General features: G+C 50.6%; 1 long non-coding RNA gene across 1 annotated transcript in view; it reads right to left on the bottom strand.

Annotated features, from left to right (window-relative positions):
• LOC113915614 overlaps positions 1-17,042 on the bottom strand; it is a 61,592-nt gene extending 44,550 nt beyond the window's left edge. The window contains exon 1 of the long non-coding RNA XR_003517790.2: positions 16,881-17,042. This is a non-coding gene — a long non-coding RNA (uncharacterized LOC113915614). The remainder of the gene's footprint in view (positions 1-16,880) is intronic.
• Between the last annotated feature and the right edge of the window lie 557 nt (positions 17,043-17,599).

Here is a 17,599-nt window from a genome sequence, read left to right as displayed (position 1 = left end):
GTGTTCAAAGGATTTCAAAGAGCTCAGCAGTCCTCTTTGGTGAAAGGTTCATCATCTATAATTTCTCCAGAGGAAATTCAGGACATCAGGATGAATCTGTGTCACTTTTGATGCAAAGATGTGCTTGACTAAGGGGAGCCTGGGCAGGTGGCCAGGCCTTGCCCGTGAGCTGTGATGCTGGAGGCTTTGGAGCTGGGAGGGAAGGGAAGTGGCCCATTTATGGGCAGAGCGGCATCCAGCAGAGGCATGAGCAAACAATAAGATATATACAGAACTGTAAAGAATCCTTAGCAAAATCCTTCATTTCACAGCTAAGGCACAGTCTCCCTTATCCAACAGGCCTGGCTGGGTGCATCCCAACTTTGCCCCTGACAAGCTGGGGAAGCCACTTGACCATGGTGAGCCCAGATCTTTCTATCTGTAAAGTGGGTATAGTAAGACCTCTCTCTCACACGTCTTGCAAAGGGCTTGGGAACGTTAAGTAAATTACCAGTAATTTACCAGTAATCACCAAGCACGGCCATTTCCTGAGGCACTGGAGATAAAGAGATGTGAACAGCCCTAGAAGATACTCAGAAATTAGGAAGAAGAGGAATTGGTGATTGATTGGATATGGGGGTTACGACAAAGAACAGAGGCCAAGATGGCACCCAGATTTCTGCACCAGGGCATAAGTGCTGTTAGGATGCAGGAACCCTCCCACAGGTACCCCAGGCTGCCAGCCCCACATGTAGGAAGCTGAGAAATACTCCACTCCTCCCTCTTCCTTCCCTCATTGCCCAGAAATTCTCTAGAAGACCGGTAACTGTAAAAATGGAAACAAGGAAACGAACATCCATCAAGCATTCGCTCCATGTCGACTAAGGACTTTCCGCTCCAGTCACTGAAGCTTCACAAGAGCCTGTGAGGAGGCAAATACTATCTCATTTCACCAGTGAGGAAACTGAGGCTCGGCATGGAGAAACAGCTCACCCCAGGCCTTCCGGTGAGTAAGGAGCGGATCTCAGCCACCAACCTCAGCCTGCCTCCCGCCCACCTGAGCAGCCAGGCTTGCAGACGCCCTTGCTGGGGCCCCGCTGCTCCACGCCCCCCACACACAGGCGGTCTGAGCCAGCCCCGTCAGGTGACTGATTTAGTGGGGAGCCTCATCAGGAACAGCCGGCGCCTGAGTGAATTTGTGACCCCACCACCAGGTGTTCTTGCTGCCTGTTGACAGCACCTGGATTACGTGCGGCAGGAAGAGGAACAGGCCCCAGGCTTTCGACACCGACTTGGGACACCAACCTTCTTTGGTTCTCAGGGACTTCTTACTTTCAGGAGTCTGTGGTTCCCAACAGCTGTGCTCCTCAAAGGGTGGTCCCTAGATGAGCAGGCTCGGCAGGCAGAGGCGCTCCTTAGAGATGCTGAACCTAGGGCCCCACTGGGGCTTCTGAATCAGAATCTGCATTTGAACAAATACGACAGGTGACTGGCAGAGACGCTGACCCAGTGGAAAGAGCGTTGGCCCACGAGTCCGGAGCCGAACCCCTGAGAGGCTCCGTGACCCCAGGCAAGTCCCTTGAGCCTCGGTTTCCTCATTTGTAAACTGAGGGTGTTTAGACCAGATGGTCTCTGAGGGGCTATCACAGGTGGAGGGAACAGAGGGGCCTGGGAAGCCGGACTCAAAGCTCCACAGCTATGTGAACTAAGTAATCCACTCCACTGAGGCCCTACTATGTGCCGGACATTCTAGGCCCTGTTGATGACAGTGATGAACAAGTTCCAGCTCTAGTGAAGCTTCTATTAATTAATTCTCTAGTTAATGAAATGGTATTAAAAGCCCCCCCCTCTACTCACTAAAAGCAATGCAATTTAACCTCACCAATATTGACTTTTCCGGCCTGTAAGGTGGTAAGAGCTGTAACATGCCCTGTGTCTACACCTCTAAACACTTACAAGGATTCCCCGGAAGGCAGTGTAGTATGAGTTCCTACCCTGATTTCTCTTGACTTTGGGGCAGTTACTTGACCTTTATGCCTGCGCTCTGTTCCGTGGTGGCCGCGGCGATGTGCTCCCAGGCGCAGCTTCAAGGAATGAGGAGCTTCATGCCCCAGGGGCTGGGACCACCATCCTCAAGACAACCCACAGCCAGCAGCCCTCTCTGGGGACAGTCCAGTGGAAGAAAACTGCCTCAGCCCAGTTCTGGCTCACAACAGATGTCTGACCAACATCGGGGTACAAAGCCCAATCCCCTCACCCCGATGTGGACCACCCGCACTCCCGAGCACCCCGAGGGGTCAGCTGGGTCTTGGTAAGACCCTGTCCCAGCTCAGCTATCCGCTAAGGCCCTCCTGCTCCCCCGCTCCTTCCACAGCTGCTGGCCCCAAGAGCACTCCCTCCTAAGCAGCCTACACACACCTCTCCATCTCGGAGCCGGCTTCCTGAGGACCCCACCTGCTAGTCTCCCACCCGTAAACCCGCCTGGTGGGCTTTTGTGCACATTAAATGAGTTAACATAGATGTAAAATACTTAGATTACTGGCAGCGTGCTCCCCGTGTGTTTGCTACTATTGTCCTATCATTGTTGTCATTATTTCAGGTATAGGAAAGAACTGTCATTGGCCCCATCCCCAAGGGAACAGCATGTGCGAGAACACTGAAACAGGGAGGAGTGGGGAGGAAGGGAGGCCAGGAACAGGGGGGAGGATAGAAGAGGCCCGAGGAACACCGTGTGGGAAAGGGGCCAGACCACGCAGGCTCTTGTTGGACATGGTAAGGAGTTTGGCCTTTAGCCTAAAAGTCATGGAGGCTGACCAAAGGGTCTTTGGCAGGAATGACATGGTTCACCCCTCAAAGCTGCCCAGCCCAGGGTCTGACCTTGCCGGTGTTCGCGCCTGCCTTTAGACAACCCCCCAGGCACCTGTCTCTTTTCTCAGAGGTAGCACAGAACACCCCCCCGCAAACCTTCTACTCAGGAAAGACCTCCGTCTGAACACATACCTCAAGCTCCCCAAAGCTCTTTTGCAAAACAATGGTTTCTACTCTCCCCCCATCCTGCCTTTCCAAGACCTATTTTTAAGCTCCTCCACCCCATTCCAACCGGTTCCTTCCCCTGGACATCCAGCTTGTCTTTATCCTCTGGAAGTGGACCTGACTAGACTGCCCTCCCTGCTTCTGGTACGGACAGACCAGTGCAAGGCAGAGCGACTAGCCTGCACCCAGCCCCTCCCCCTCTGGTGACAGTCCCGAGGCTGTGTTCCCTTCCTGTGAACGCTGAGTGGATGACTGAGTGAATGGTAAGTGGTTCCGAGCAACAAGACCGGAGTGTGCACGTGATGACAAGGGGTCCATGGAGAACGCTGCTTAAGAGGTGAACTCTGTTATGGTGGAGTCTTCCTGAGGAGGTTTCCAGAAGAGCACTGCAATGGAGAGAAGACAGCCTGCACAAAGGAGAGAGTCCTGGACGGGAAGTCAAGAAGCCAGGTCCCAGCTGCAGCTGCACTGTGCAGTCCTGCAGAAACCACTTTCCCTCTCTGGGCTCCAAGTCCTCATTGCTACATCATCTCCAGGGTTCCATTTGCCCATTCATTCAGGAAAGAGCCCCTCCACAAGAATACCCATCCCACGTGCACAACGAATGTTTGAGGAGCAAAGAAAGGGGATCAGAGTGGCCCACAATGATTTTTGGAACAGGTGTGGCATGAGGATGGTGAATAGAGGGCATTTAAAGTCTTTTTCCTTGGAGCCTGACACCGTTATTAAGATTCAAGTGGGCGGGGGCACCTGGGTGGCTCCGCCGTTAAGCGTCTGCCTTCGGCTCAGGTCGTGGTCCCAGGGTCCTGGGATCGAGCCCCGCATCGGGCTCCCTGCTCTGTGGGAAGCCTGCTTCTCCCTCTCCCACTCCCCCTGCCCGTGCTCCCTCTCTCGCTGTGTCTTTGTCAAATAAATAAATAAAATCTTTAAAAAAAAAAGAAAAGATTCAAGCGGGCTACCTTTGAGAATGCTATAAATACACAAATCCTTCGTCCTAGCAATTCCACTCTTAAAATTTTTCCTACAGTCAAACCAGACGTTTCATGAGGTTATTCATTACAATAGTGTTTGTAGTAGTAAAAGATTTGAAACAACCCAAAGGACAGTCGATGAGGCTCACCTGTGGCACGACAGTAGCCCATCCAACTCCAAAGGACAATCAGTGGGGAATTGAGTACATAAATGGATGCCACCCTACAATGAAATATTGTGACACTATAACAGAAAATGAAGAAGTTTCCTATGAGCTGTTATTGAAAAATCTCAAGATACACTGCCAAATGAAAAACTAAAGAGCAGAACATGGTAAACTGTGCTCTTTAAGTTAGAAAAAAAAGCACATGGGAATTGTACTATATGTTTGTACACTCCATACCTGTACGAACACAACACATCTCCAGGTGGAAAAACAAGACACGAGCAATAGTGGTGGCTGGCTAGGCGTGCTGGTGGGCAGTATGAATTAGCAGGTGGGAGAATGGGGTGAGGGGAAATTTTTATCCTATGTCATTCTATACTTTCCTTTTTCCATTCCTTTAAAAGTTTATTCCCGATGGGGGCACCTGGGTGGCTCAGTCAGTTAAGCGTCTGCCTTCAGCTCGGGTCATGACCTCAGGGTCCTGGGAACGAGCCCCATGTCCAGCTCGGGGACCCTGCTTCTCCCTCTCCCTCTGTGCACTCTCACTCTTTCTCAAATAAATAATAATAAATAATAAATAATAATAAATAAATAATCTTTTTTTAATAAGTTTCTTTCTGATGAATTTAAAAAAATAATGTATGTGCCCAGATCGATATAGTAAAGACATTATGACATGGGGCAGAGCTTAATGTTCCTGTTGCTTCTGGATTTTGCAGCATGTAAGAGAGCAGCTTAGTAAGACCCAGCCTCCTGCTTTGTGGAGCTTAATTCCACAGTTTTTGATGTGTAAGCCTATTATCTGGTCAAAAAATAAAGGAGGAAGAGGAGGAAAAAAAAAAACAAGCTATCTTCAATGTTTTTATCTCATCCAGCCTCTCATGGGGACCAATTCCAACCCCTTCTTCCATGTGTGTAGATCGACCCTCATTCCAAGTAAACTCACTTCTTTTGTGAGATCGCCAGTATATGGATGTACAAAAAGACTGGCATCTCTTTTTACAGATAAGGAAACGAAAGCTTAGCAAGAATAAGTGACTTGCTCATGAACACATAGGCAGTAAATCAGCTTAAATGTTTTCAGCTAAAAGTAACAGATGACTTGATTTAAAACAGCTTAGGCAATGAAGGGCTTATTAACCAGAAATGAAGGGAGGCTCCATGTTTAATTAATTCAGGGGCAGGAAGATACTGTCGAAGGCTCAGGAGCCGGCTAGCCTTGTGCTTTGCATCCTCAGCAAGTTGCTGTCTTCTCTCCTCATGGCCACGAGATAGTTGCAACCAGGGTCACTTAAGGACACATTATCCAAAAACAGAGGACATGCTTCTCTTATCAGCAATGAAATCCTTTCCCAGAAGCCCCAAACAAGTTTGCTTTCAGGTCCTGTCTCTCAGGTGACTGATTCATATGTCCATGCCCGAACCTCTCACTAACAAAGAGTTTGAGGCCACCAAGGATGGCTTAACTCAATCATGATTCATCCTCCTGGGGCTGAGGACACAGCCATCTCCCCTAAGCATGTGATACTCCAAAATTGAGTGTCATTGGCAAGTGTGGAGTAGCTATTCTGTACCCACCCAACAATGTCTGTCCAGGTGGTAAATGATGTGTCATCTCATACAAGCAGGATGTGACCTTGTTAAGAACATTAAAAAAAAAAACCTCATTATTCAGTAAAGCTTTGCTGAGTACCTACTACGTGCAAGGCAATCTATACAAGGTACCAGGGATTCTGGAGTGAAAGGCACAGTCCTTTAAGGCCCCTCCTACTGTAGTGAGGAATGCAGACAAGCAAAGACACAGATCCAACCCAGCACGGCCAGGACCCAAGGAAGGGAGGCTCAGGGGGCCACAGGGGATGGAAGAGGATCCTGGTCCAGAAGGTTAGGGGTAGATCTTCAAAAGAAGGGAGTCTTGAGCTGTGAACCAGAAGAACCAGAGATAACCAGGTAACAGCCAGTGAGGATGGTCCAGCAGAGTGAATAGCCTGGGCAAAGCCTGGCGATGATGGGGAAGAACAGGACACATGCGAGGGACCACGTGGTGGGCGCGGGTGAAGCAGGAAGTGCTAATGGATGCACAGGGCTGGGAAGAAGGCAAGAAGCAATCCTGTGGAGCGTTGTACAGCAAACCTTTATCCAGGTGGGAAAGTCAGACAATCTTTAGTAGGGGTCTGACTTCACCAGCTTTGCATTTTAGAAGAGGAAATGGGAAGAAGAAAAAAAGAAGAAGAAGAGAAGCAGCAATGAGTGGAGAAAAACTGATTAATTACAAACCATGACTGGGTGCCAGGCTCCATCCTAGGCTCAGGGGGAAGGGGGGGGGCCCAGCGTGAACTGCGCAGAAACGGCCCCGCCCTCGCCATCCCCTTGGGAAAAAAGATGTTGTCCACTTGCTCTAAACCTGTAACCACTGGGAACCGCAGGTGTCAGGGGAGGCTCCAAGGCTGAGATCCAAAGGATGAGTAGGAGTGAGCTAATGAGGGATGGAGAGGTGTTCCGGGCATGGGAGCAGTGTATGCCAAGTCCCTGCGGTGCAGAACTCGTGGCATCACTGAGGCACGGAGGCCCCCGGAGTAGTGAGATCTCGAAAAGCAAGAGCACGATGATGACAAGGAGAGCTGGGAGGCATCTCTGGACCAACACCCTTGGCCGTGCCAAGGGGCTTACGTTTTATTGAGAGAAAGAAATAGAAGAAACACAAAGAGGAAGCAGGGAGAGAGAGCTGGAAGGCAAATTTCCTGAGTCAAGCCATTTGAGATCATATTGGCAGTTGAAAACCCCAGGCTGGGATTTCAGAGCATTCAATGGCCTTGGGCCGTCCTACCCAGCCCAGGATGGTAGGACAGCCTGCTGGCAGTCCCGCACCTCCCCAGACAGCTCCAGCTCGGGGCCCTCCCCAAGCCAGGTCTCGCGCCTCTAGGCAGAGACCTTCAGAAGTGAGTGATTTGCCCCGAGGACCAGCAGCAGAGGGCTTGTCCCTCCCCCTGGCAAATTCCAGATCTACTGCAGGTGGAGGCCATCAAAAAGAGATTAGCACGCAGCCCTGAGACACCTGCAGGGAGGAGCCATGCCGACCCTCTTACTGGGAACTCCTCCAGCTGATGCTAAGGGAAGAAACCTGATCTCTCTCTTGGCAGGAGCCAGAGGGGCCTTGGAAACACATTTCCCCTTGGGGGGCGGTGCTTTGCAAAATCTGTGATGGACTTGAGACTTGCAGATTCTAGAATTTTTTAGCTAAAATGTGTCTTCAGAGACTTTAACTTTAGAGAAAACCAGAGCCAACGAGGGAAAGCGACTTGCCCAAGGTCACAAAGCAAGTCACAGAAGAGCCCATACTGGTATAGAAGTCTGGAGACTCCATGTTCAGAGCTCTTGCCAGTAACAACGACAATAATAGTAGCTGACAAGTATTGAGCACTTAACTATAGACTAGACTGTCCTAAGTGCTCTGAATGTTTTCACCCATTTAATCAGCACCACTACCCCATCAGACTGGTAATGGCCTGATTCCCATTTTCCAGATGAAGAAACTGAGGCACAGAGAGTTTAAGTAACTCTCCCCAGCTTGCCTAGCTGGCACAGTTAGAATTCGAACTCATGCAGCCTGCGCCTTTGAAGACCACTCAGAACTGCAGATGGAAGCCCCACCTCTGGGTGCCAATCCCACCTCCTCCAAAAATCACAATCTAGTCACTAATGTGGGCCCCATTTTTTAAAATGCGGTCTGTCTTGAGTTCATCTCTCTTCTCCCACCCGCAGCCCTCCCTCAGTCTGGAAGAGCCAGTAGTCTACACTGACAAGAGACCCCGGGCAGCATGCTAGCAGTTTTTTCTCTGTGCTAAATAAATGCTCGCATCTCCAAAACCCTCAGGGCAGAAATATGCCAATATGTCAGCTGAGCCCCACTCCCCTTCCACCGCTCACCAGCTTTCTGTCCTCGATGCCTAACTTGTATGGATCATATCACTGGGCGTCCTTGCTCTCTGGTCAATGGGGACAATGCGAAGGATGATCAGGAGATTAGAGGAAGCGAAACTACAGGCTGGCGAATTTATTCCCCCACCCCGTTCCCTCTCTTTCTGGTCCCCCCTGGCTGGATCCCTCACCTGCAGGTCCAGACGCTACCGGGGTGGCGGGGTGGGGGGGGGAGGGGCTTTCACACACCCTTCTCTTCCTTGGCTCCCTCAGGGCTGGGGATGGCAAAGAAGCCTCTGTGTTCTTTGTTCCAGGGTCCCACACCATCCCACCTTGCAACTTCCCTACGCCCTGCCATGGCACGCCATGGATGGCTCCTGTCTTAACTTCATGATGGATCCCAACTTGAGTGTGCCATCCATTTCCTGAATGATGCACGGGCTGTTTCTTGATCTTCTGGATAGTGTGCTCTGCCATAGCCCAGGGGAGCAGAGACTGACACATAGCAGCTGGTTACTCACTGGTGGCGCCCATCCTAAAAAGCCAACCAGGATCATCGTGCTAACCAGCTAACTTCAGGATGCACCTGCTACCTTTGGGATCATCATTAGAGATGATTCTAAAGTCCAAAGCCTGACCTCCAGACCCGTGAGCCTTAGCCACTGACAGTTTCCACAAACATGTCCTGAGTGAGTTCCCAGGTACCCAAGTTGGGTGGGGCACTTGGGTCCCTAATCCTGACAGCAACCCTACCAGCTCTGTGGCATCACCCCATCTTACAGACCAGAAACGAGGGTCCAGAGAGATGGAGATCAAAGCTCTGGTTGGTAAGACTCTTTCCCTGCAACCTGCCCTGGATCAGTGGGCCGCAGCAGGATTATCCAAAACGTGGCCCAACCGAAGTCTGGGGAATGGGGGTGTTCTGCGAACGGGCAGACTGCCAGTTTAGGGCTCTGTGCCACCTCACTCTGCTGCTGAAGGGGCCGGCAGGGGTTAGGGTTTCAGGGCCCAGGCATTTGAGGGGTGCCGCCGAGCAGGTACTGGGAACACCTGGCAGTTTCATCCGCCTGACATCCATGTCTCCTCCTAGTCCTCACTACATCCTTCCTTCCTTCCCTTCCTGCCCTCCACCTTCAGCCACTCCCCGTCCAAGGGGGCCAGATAGGGCGGCCAGAAGCTCCACCCTGCCTCTCGGGGCTCTGCCAGCAGAACCCTTGGAGGGAACCGTCCTTTCCTGCTGATTGGTTCAGGATGGGCCCTGGAGTCAGTACAAATTGAGAGTCAACGTGAGGGCTTCTCTTAAAACTAGGACAAGAAGCTGCTCCCAAAGCTAGGACGAGCCGCGCCAGCCAAAGCTGCTGGTGGCCGTCCTCCCCTCACATGGGAGGCCCCCGCCTAAGAATGCAGCAAATAACCAGGAAGCACAGAGCCTGAGAGAGAAAAAGAAGGATGATCCTGACTGGAGCATCAGAGCACCTAGGCTCAGTCAGGCTTTAATTTGGTACAACCCCTGGACTTCTCGGTGAAGGGAGCCTACCCCGTTCCTTTTGTGCTTAAGCCAGTTCCAGTTTCTGACACAGGCAACTAAGTGTCTTGGCTAATGTAGAAGGTCTTAAGCTCCATCAAGGGTTTGAGGTACAGATCAGGGAAACCGAGGCAAAAGCCCAGATACATGGGATCCAACTGGGAAAGGACAGCAATCCCCAGCATTCCTCACAGTGAGGCACATGGTCTCCGAAATGCTGCTGCCTGGGTTTGAATCCTGGCTTGCTACTGCTTGGCTGTGGCAGGGGGGCGGGGGGGGGCTCATGCCTCAGTTTCCTCATCTGTAAGATACAGATATTCAAAACAGCAGCTTCCTCCTAGAGGTCTCAGGAGGATTGAATAGACCATCACATGTGAAGCACTTATACTAACGCCTGGCAGATCACAAGCTCTCAGTAAACGTTAGGTCTTGCCATCTCCTAAGGCTCGCAGGCGCCCCCAGGCTCATGCCAGGCTGTAAGACCCCTTCCACACCCACTAAGGAGAGACAGCTGAGGCCAGGCAGCTGGACCTGCCCCCCCCCCCCCCAGTCAGGATGCCTCAGGGACTCGGGCGAAGCCTGTAGGAGAGACTTTAGCACAGACCAGCTCCGCCGGGCTGAGGACAATGCGGGCCTCCAGGCGGGCAAGCTCAGGGCATCCTTGGGCTGCCCAGGGCACGCCCAGACCTGGTTGCCATTGCAGGGCGTGCTGGGAGGCCCCTCCTTTGCCCCTCTGTGCCCACCACGTGACTGTGGTGATGACCTTTCTTTCCCTAATGGCTCGTGGCCCAGGAGAGGCAGGTACCAGGCCAGGGCCCAGCCCGCACCCTGCCTTCGCGAGCTCACCGCCAGGCTGCCAGGCCATTTATGGTTGGGCTGCTACAGCCAAAGATAGAATGGGATGCCTTTGGTTAGAAAGGAAATTGTGGGTTTTGTTTTTATTGAATTAAGCAGGCCCCCCGACCAAGACAAAGAAAAATGCAGAGGGAGCAAACTGCCTGGAGCCAAAGTCAAGAGGCCCAGGGTCCAGCCCAGACCTGTCACTGGCTCACTGTGGGGCCTTGGCTGGTCCCTTCTCCTCTCTGGACCCAGGTCCCCTCCACTGTAGACTCCAGGATGGGAAGCAGACCGAGCAGGAGAGGAAAGACAAGTGGGTTTAGCAGCCTTGGTGGTCTCCTTCGCATTCAACAGGGCAGAAATTACCAGTCACTTTGCAGTTTGAAAAAAAAATGAACTTTCTTCAGTCCTGACACGGGTGCCGTGCTTCCTCCTGCTAGATTTTCACCGACTCCTGTGTCTCTCATTCACCCACAGCCCGTGCCGTCTCCTCCCCTCCTCTTTGGGTCCTCGGAGTGTAGGTTTTCAGAACTCACAGTGATTAGGAACAAACGACCAACGTCTGTATTAGCCCTTTGCCATCTAAAACTAACGTCACAGTGATAGCTTTGTTTAGGCCGAGATGAATGGAAGCCTATCATGATGTAGTCCAAACAGAAGGCTTACCCCTCTCTGCTGGAGTTGCTGCTTGCATCGTCTTCCTTGTGGAGTCTCTAGGCAGGTGAGGACTGCTTCCACCCTGCTCACCCCTGTACCCACCAATGCTAAAATGTCCTGCCTGTTGCGTGGTAGACTCTCAGTAAACACGTGTTGAACAAAGCAGCCAGGCCTGTCACTGGCTGAATATGGGGCTTGAGGAAGAAGGGGGAGTCTGGGGTGGCTGGAGGACCCTCTCTTATATGACGCCACTGCCCACCTGCTCACTTCTGGAAAAGCAGACTTAGAGATAGGAAGGGAATCCCAGTGATTAAAGGACCTAATCAGGGGCCACCATGGCTTCTCCAAACTGGTGACGTCAAGAGCTGTGCCCAAGTAATGCTTTCGTGAAGGCTGCGAGAAACCCTTTGTGTGGTTTTTTACTGAATCTGATCATTCTGCAGCCTATAACACTGAATCAGATAGGTCTACAGTATTTTGTTTCCAGAAAATCATCTGTGACAACTTAGCGAGTTAGGGGAATATTTGGGCTCAGATCAATCTAGAAAGAAAGAATGGGAGGAAGGAAGGAAGGAAGGAAGGAAGGAAGGAAGGAAGGAAGGAAGGAAGGAAGGAAATAAGAAGGAAAGAGAGAGAGAAAAGAAAGAAAGAGAGAGAGAGAGAGAGAAGGAAAGAAACTTCTATAGAAGTTTCAAGAAGGAAAAAAAAAATGAGCCCCTTGAAGCAACTGAAGATATCTGACCCAGGTCAGACTCTGTAAACACAACCACATGAATGTTCAGACATGTTGGTCAATTAGCTTAATGGAACATTCACCATACTTTCCAAATGCTTTCTTCTTTTTGGGGGGGACTTGAATTAAACAGCCAGAAGAGGTCTGGTACAGAGGACGGCAGATGGGAAGGGATCACCTTAGAGAAGTCACTGGCACAGAAACAGAGAAATCTGGGCTGGCTGGGATACTCAGCATTCATTAAAATTCCCAGAGTGTGAACTCACGCCTGAGTCAGACCGTCAGTGGGGAGGAGAGTGGGGCCCACGATGTATCCTGCAGCCAGAGGCCTCACCACTGATTTCAATTCCAACACCGGGGCTGAGGCAGGGAAGGTAGAAAACCAAAGCTTGGATATGGAGACTTAAGAGAGCAGGGTCCCAATACAGAATGGGGCTCGCCTTGGTGGGTGGGGTCAGCCTAGCTCAGGCGGGTTCAGGAGGCATGTTTGGGCCTCAGCCAATAGCCAGAAGATGAAGACTGATGCCAAGGCTGAAGAAACCATCCAGGCCTCGCCTGGTTGTGTGCTAAGCAGGAAGGAAGGCTTGGTGTTTGGAGCCCGGGTATCCATCTCGGCCTGCTCCTCCCCTCGGTTACTCCTCCCCAGGTCCAACCTTGCTCATGAGTCCCAGACTCATCCTGCACTCTGCCCGCTTAAGTTCTCTAATTGGGTGTCTCAGAGGCCTTTCGAACTCAAGATTCCCCAAACCAGATTCATTTTTCTACCTACTTGCAACTCTTTTCCTCCCCAGAGTCCCCCTCGGCGAGCAACGGGCACAACCATCTACTCAGACACCAGAGCCGAAAGCCTGGGTATTGCCCTCAGCCCCTCCCTTCCTATGAGTCACCAAATCCAGCTGTGTCTCGTGAATGGATCCCAAACGCATCATCCCTCACCACCCCTACCTAGAGTACCCCAGACTCATGTGGGTGCTTCCCTGCAGAACCCGCCTAGGTCCAGCAAATCTACAGTAGTTCAGAGACTTGGGATGGCTTCAGTCCCTGTTGAATGGCAGACGCCCTTCCCCAGTCATGCTTCCTAAAGCCCCGCCAACCATGCCCGCTCTCACAGGACTCAAGATCTTAATTCATTGCCCTAAGGCTCCTTGTTTCTCCTTCAGCTAGGACTCCTGACTTGGCCTTGGCCAGGACCCCCCACCTTCTACTTACTCTGCCCCAGGCCCCTTAAGCACCTGCTTGCCTCTTACTTCTCATCATCAGCACCCCCCCCCACCCCCAGTCACATTCTGAGTTGCTCTGCAGAGCCTTCCCTGAATGAGCCTCCAAGCCTTGAGTTAGGAGCCCTCCCTGAGCTTGCCCAGCCCTCTGTATGTACCTATCACCACATTCATCCCCCTGGATTGGATTTTCCTAGTCATTTGTATAGCTGGCTCCTTGGGAAGGGCCACTTAAAATGCATTTTCGGTTATATCTAGAAAGGGAACCACAGCAAGTCACTTGAGAGAAAATCTCTTGAGTGCCTAAACCAATAGGTTAACACTCTAAAGTTTATTTCTCTCTTATGCCATTGCCCAGTGCCAGAGGGGTGGGGGAGGACCTGTTCTATGTGTTGCTCAGGAACCCAGACCCCCTTGCACACAGGCGCTCAGAGACCTCTCCATACAGCAGGTGGGCAAAGGAAGAGAACAAGAATCGCATTTCCCTGGCCAGAGCCCAGTCCCTGGGCCACACCTAGCCTCAAGGGAGTCTCGACATGGAGTTGTGCTCCACACTCAGAAAGAAGAAAAGAACATGAATATTGGTGAGCACTAGCATTTCCTGCCATACCTGGCAATGTTTACCAGGCAAGATTTTGTCCTTTTGATTGGTTACCAAGTTTAACCTTGGCAAGGAGAAACCTGATCAGTAGCAGCAAAAAAAAAATAAAGGGGAAAGGCCCCTTCAGACTCCCTTCTCCGCCGCTATGCCAAGCAGCTGGCAGCCCCCCACCACCCCAACATCAGCATCTGGTGTTGATGGGAGGTGGGCATCTCCTGCCTTAGAGAGTACGGTTTGACTCCTGGTTCTTTGTGATGACCTGAGAGACAGCAGAACCAGGCCTCCTCACATACCCACTGCTAACTATCCGGAGAGTCTCTCTGGGTTACTGGAGGGGAGGGTATAAGCTCTTTGAAAGAAGAGCAGGAAGGAGTTAGAAGACTGCATTCCAGGACACCACTGGGGAGAACCATATCTGCAGCCCAAGCTATAAGGTCAGACCCTTTACTTAGAACAGTTGGTCTTTTTTCCTAAACTCAGAGCTACGGAGGGGCAGAATTCTCTGCAGGGCCTGGAGCGGAATCTGGCAGGGAGTGACCACGAATCCAGGTCCTCCCAGAACCACACCCCTCCAGAACCTGCCCTGGGAAAACTGGGTCCAGTTCATTAGGACAACCAGACCCCAAGGACAGGTCAACGGAACACTCACGCCATACCTGGCTCTATTTTCCAGATGAGTCACCAGAGGACACAACTCCGGAGGTATTACTAAATTCAGTCCCTTTGGTTATTGCCTGCTAAGGGTGTGTTAAAACCAGAGTTACTGGCCAAAATACAAATTGGAACATGGGAGGGGATTACATAATCCTGCATGAAAGGAAGAGACGTTTAGTAACCCCCGGATCAGGTAGGTTTCATTCTTTAAGTCACTTAATCTCACAAGGACAGTATAAAGGTGATATTTTGGTGCCCATTTTGCAAATAAGATCACAGAAGCTCAGCAAGTGCAAGTAATTTTCCCAAGGTCACCCAGCCAGTGACCGGTTGCATTGAGATTTGAACTCAAATCTTTCTTCAAATCTGCTGTCTTCACTCGCACCACGATGCTGGCCTCCTCCCACCACCTGAAGCCCCTAGGAGGGAGCCCCAGCCGAGGGGTCAGCACCACTGAGAAAAGCGAAGGGCTTGGGTACTGCTGAAGGGAAAACCAATCTGTGACAAGAGGGGAAGGCAAGAGGAAAGAGCGTTAGCCGAGGTTCCAGGGTTTAGCACTCCCCACGTCTCTTTTTATCTAATCCTCACAACAGCCAACCTAAGAGGTATAATTATCTCCATTTCACAGAGAAGGAAAGTGGGCACCGAGGAGTGAAGTAATTGAGCCAGATTTGCAAACTATAATAATAGAGCTGAGATTGAAACGCGGTCTACCTAACAGGAGAGGGGCTGCAGATTCCACTGCCAAGGCCACGTCCCCTGCCACTCTTGGCCGGATTGTATAAAATCCAAGACACTGGCTGCTGACCCAGAAGGATCCAGAAAGACAAAATGCTGAGTGCGTCTGGCTAGAGCCCAGCCCTCATCAGCACCTCTGGATTCCAAGATGGCGTGTCCCTGTTAACATTCCTCAGAGCAATGGTATTTGGGGACTGGGGGCTTTGGGAAAAAAGCAGGACACATCATGGTCCCTCTTCTCGCCCCAGGCCCAGCCTCTGCAGAGGCCATGTAGAAACACTTGGCCTTCGCCTTGCTGCCTCGCACTCGTACTGCCTCAGCACCGATGTGAGGGTATATTGTACTTAAGGAGGATAAAGCTATAAAGACAAACAAGGAATAAAATTCAACAATACATAAAACCTCAAGTGACAAGAATTGCTATCATTAAAGAGACTGTCTGTCATCTAGGATGTTGGCTGACTAAAATCTTGTTTCTTTTGCTAATCCTGATTTAAATGTCACCTTCTTTAAGAAGCCATCCCTGGAAGGAATCCCTTTCTCCCTTGCCTGTAGTCTGTTGTTTAGATTTATCATCTTCATCCCCAAGATTTATCATACTTCTTCACTAAATTATAATCCTACTGAAAGCAAGGACCCTACCTTTTTTGCAGCAATAGAAGTAAACTAATAAAATAAAAAAATAAAATCTTTAAAAAAAAAAAAGGGTGGGAGGGCGCCTGGGTGGCTCTGTCAGTTAAGCGTCTGCCTTCAGCTCAGGTCATGATCCCAGGGTCCTGGGATCGAGCCCCGCATCGGGCTCCCTGCTCAGCGAGGGTCTGCTTCTCCCTCTCCCCCTGTGCTCTCTCTCTCTCAAGTATATAAATAAATAAATACAATCTTTAAAAACATGTAAACTAATAGCCATCATCGGCTGGGTGCTCATCATGGCCCATATGCTTTACATTTATTATCTCCTGGAATACTTGTGATGCTCTACATTTGTTTCACCCGTTTGGAAACTCATGTTCAGAAAGATCACCCACGGGGCCAGGATCCAAACCCAGATCCAAGACTGGATTCTTTCCAATGTATGACAATGCGCAAAGCATTTATTGAAAAAACATTTAATATTTGTGAATTCATGGGTTCCAACTCCACCACCCTGTGTGTCAACTGAAAGTGAAGATTATAGTGTATCTATTTTCTATTGCTGCATAATAAATCACCCCAAATCTTAGCAGCATGAAATGACAATCATTTTTACTTGCTCCTGATCCTGAGGATCAGAAATTCTGGCAGGGCTCCCTGGGGACCTCTCCTCTCTGCTCCACACAGCATCTTTTTTTTTTTTCCTTCCTCATGGCCTCCCTATATGGATACTCTGGGCTTCTTTACACAACAAGTATGTTTCCCTCCAAGTGAAAGCAAAAGTTTCCTTAAAGGGCTTCTTAAATTTCAGAATGTCAGTTCTGCTGCATTGTACGGGCCAAAGCAAGTTACGGTCCAACCTAGATTCTAGGGGGTAGAAAAATGGACCCCAGCCCTTGTTGGGAGGAGTAATGAGGTCACATTGCAAAAGGATGTGGACCTAGGAGACATTATCCAATGGGGGTCTTTTTCAGCAATCTACCAGACACAAATGACAGATTCTGATCAGAGCACAGAGCTCCGGGATTAACTGTCCACACTCTCAGAGGACTGGAGAAAATGCCGATCTGATCTGGAAGTCAGAGCACAGCTGCTTCAGACCCAGAACTCTTCATGGATTTTCTCATTCCCCAGCTTGGGTTTGCTATGATAATCATCACATGTACATTACAAAGTCATCCACAAACATTACCACTTGTACAGAATTGAATGGGCTCTACCTTAAGTGTTCTTGCCAACCAGGAGCTTTGTTGTGGCAGGAACAACATGATGAGGGCACAGCTGCTGTCCGTTTGGGACCCTGGAAACCATCACTGGCACCTCCAGGGCCCCACAGGACACAAGGCACGAGGCAGGCACCACTGGAACCAGAAGAAACTCAACTTGCCCCTGAGCTGCTCTCTCCAGATTCAGAGCATTTAAAGCGGACATTTCATTATCTGGAAATTTTACCATGTGGAAAATTCCTTGACGGGGCAGGAACTGGAAGAGAGAGAGGCTACCAAGGGAGATGACTCAAATCCACCAGTTAGGGCCAGGAGAGACACAGCCTGTCCTTACTCAGCCTGCAGATCAAGGGCAGGCGTTTACACTCAATACCCTCTTGAACACGTGTGACAAACAACCTTTTCAAGTCAGTTCACTACTCGCACGGTGAATTGTATGAGTTGCCAACCGACTCAGGTAGTATATACTACATCCCCAGTGAGGGTGGGGAGTGAATAAAGGGGCTCTTCTTAAAGATGTGAGCCGAGCAGAAGGAGACCAACAATGAGTCGTGCGGTGCCCTGGGGTCCAGAGCAGCCTGGCTCCCTGGAACTTAGCCATGGTCTCCTGGCTGGGAGAAAACCCTGTCATGTCCCCTCCTCCCACCCCAATCTCCTGCCGGTGCCAACCATTGCCTGAATCCAACCAGAAGCCAAAAGGCATGGAACCCATA

The sequence above is a fragment of the Zalophus californianus genome, chromosome 4 (genome assembly GCF_009762305.2).
Source record: "Zalophus californianus isolate mZalCal1 chromosome 4, mZalCal1.pri.v2, whole genome shotgun sequence".
NCBI lineage: Eukaryota > Metazoa > Chordata > Mammalia > Carnivora > Otariidae > Zalophus > Zalophus californianus.
Note: the sequence above shows the minus strand (reverse complement) of the source record. Positions and strands in the feature narration are given on the sequence as shown.